Source organism: Brassica oleracea, chromosome C7 (assembly GCF_000695525.1).
Source record: "Brassica oleracea var. oleracea cultivar TO1000 chromosome C7, BOL, whole genome shotgun sequence".
Lineage (NCBI taxonomy): Eukaryota > Viridiplantae > Streptophyta > Magnoliopsida > Brassicales > Brassicaceae > Brassica > Brassica oleracea.
In genome coordinates, this window is record NC_027754.1 from 17,694,562 (window position 1) to 17,697,448 (window position 2,887).

The window sequence follows — 2,887 nt, forward strand, 5'->3', positions numbered from 1 at the left end:
TTTTTTCCATAATAGCTTGCTTTAGTCTACAAAAACTGATTGATTTTCAACATTTATTGTTTGCAGTTATTATAAAACAGCTGTGGACAAAAAACTACGTAGATGTCCAAGTCTGTTTTATTACAACCTCCGAACCTCCTTAGTATGGCTGAACGACTCTGTAAGTCTTCTGCTATTTACTTACCAATAAGTCTTATGTTATGTCTTCTCTAGATTTTGTAGACGACTTACCAATAATTCGTCTGGTAAGTCGTTTACGTAGAAGACTTACCAGATGAGTCGTCTGGTAAGTCGTCTACGTAGACGACTTACCAGACGACTTAATTCGTCTACGAATTACTTGTAAGTCGTCTGGTAAGTCTTCTACGTAGACGAAGTCGTCTGGATAGAAGACTTACCAGTAAGTCGTCTGATATTTTCTGACTTGTACCCTATTTTATATGCAGCATATTGATGCTTGGATTAATGTGCTGAGGAAGAGGTACGACGCTAACCCACAAAATTTCAGGAGCGAGAGAATGTGCTTCCTTGTTCATCTCTTTGCTCAGCAATGGAGATTCAACTTCAAGGATTTTAAGGATAACGTGTCCAATACAATCTGGAGCCATTCACATATGAGAGACCGGCCAATATACCTCCGGCCCGAGCTGGTGATTGTGGCGTGTACACTCTAAAGTACATTGAATGTCATGCTCTCGGGATAGAGTTTAGTAAAATAGACTTTGCTAAGGCCAACGGAAAGACTATGAGGGATAAGATGGCGGTGGATATATTTCAAGAGCTTCCTGACGCGCATGAGTTCGAAAACAAGGACATGGATGACATCCTGGGTACGTATGACGGGTGATAAACAGGCCACTTTAGATTATTTTGTATGATAGATTAGGCTGATGGGTGTATTTGTATTTGATCCCTATTTTGTATTTGAACTTGATCCCTATTTTGTAACTATATTCTGCGCAGAAGACTTACAGTTAAGTTGTCTGGAATGTTGGACGGCTTAACTATAAGTAGTCTGGAAAGTCTTCTGAGCAGTGACCTTTTGTAACTATATTTCGGATAATATAAAGGGCAAGACCATCTCAAATTTGTTTGGTAGTGCAATTTGACAAAGAAGTTGACACAGATAAGTTCATAACACAAAATTTTAATACATAGACTAAACACTGGACGACTTAATTGAAAGTCTTCTGAAAGACTAAACACTGGACGACTAACTTGAAGGTCTTCTGGAAGAAAAAACCCTGGACGACTAACTGGACGACCTTCTGGACGACTTAATTGAAGGTCTTCTGGAAGACTAAACACTGGACGACTAACTTGAAGGTCTTCTCGAAGAAAAAACCCTGGACGACCTTCTGGACGACTTAATTGAACGTCTTCTGGAAGACTAAACACTGGACGACTAACTTGAAGGTCTTCTCGAAGAAAAAACCCTGGACGACCTTCTGGACGACTTAATTGAAGGTCTTCTGGAAGACTAAACACTGGACGACTTACATTGTGGTTTCGTATGGCCAGTTTCCTTGCATTTTGAGCATCTATAAACCTTGTGTTGCTTCCGGGGTTTGCATCCTCTCATCCTGGACCATGCTTGATTTCTTCTGTCTTCCCGGACCACGCTTTACATCCGGAAGAAAGCATGTGCGTTCCTCAACTTCTTGTCCAACACAAGGATATATATTCTCTGAGTATCCTGCAAACAGAAAATCCTTTGAGTACACTGGACATACAAGTGTGGAGATATGCAAACCAGCAGATGTTCCAGCAGCTATAGCATGAGAGCAAGGTATTTTCTCCACTGCATAGACACACAATCACACTTTCCATGTTCCAAATCAACCACACTGTCCATTTTGCCACCTTTCACTAAGAATCGCCATCCATCAATTGGTTGTGCCATCATCGTATCCGCTATCTACGATCGACAGCAAGCAAGTATTCAACACCTCGACTATGTTGAGTTGGGAGACTCAAAGCATCTTCTCTCCTTTTCCAAGATTACTTTCCTAGCTTCTCCCTTATGAACTCCAACAGGAACTGAACCGGAAATCCTCTAGCTCGCTTCAGAGCGGAATTAATAGATTCAGCGATGTTGCTTGTCTTTATGTTGTACATGTCCCCCTGACAATAAACCCTTGACCATAGGCTGACGTCGGCATTCTCCAAAAATGTTGCAAGGTCCGGGTTTGCACTCCGTATCTCAGCTATGTACCGGTCAAAATCTGAAACCGTATGAGCATAAGCAGCATCTTTCACCAAGTACAAGAGATGTTTCCATTTATACTTTTTGACAATGTTATCTTGAAGGTGATAATAACATATTCCTCGGGTTGCCCAAGGAAACACCTTATCACACTCACTTTTAATGGCCGTGTGCCGGTCGGAGACTATCACCAGAGGCTGCTCATCAGATTCACAACTAGCCAATTTTGTGAAGAACCCATTCCCAAGAAGGTTCATCTTCAGCATCTACGATCCCAAAAGCCAATGGAAATATCTGAAAATTCCCATCTTGTGCGGCTGCAACTAACATAGTTCCTCCATACTTTCCACTTAGGTGAGTTCCATCCACCACAATGACCCTTCTCTGATACTTAAAACCTTTGATAGAAGCTCCAAAAGAGAGAAATAGATACTTAAATCTATTGATAGAATCAAGTTCTATAGCCGTGATAGAATCGGGATTTGCTAAGGAGATTTGCTCGAGATATGATGGCAGACGCGAATACCCATCTTCTGCTGATCCTCTCACCAATGTTTGTGCATATAAAAGTGCTCTGTATGAAGTGGTGTAATCAAGCGCCATGCCAAACATGTTCCTCATTGCATCAGTGATATGCTGCGGAGTTATCCCATCAATGATTCCAACACGATCAATGAAAAG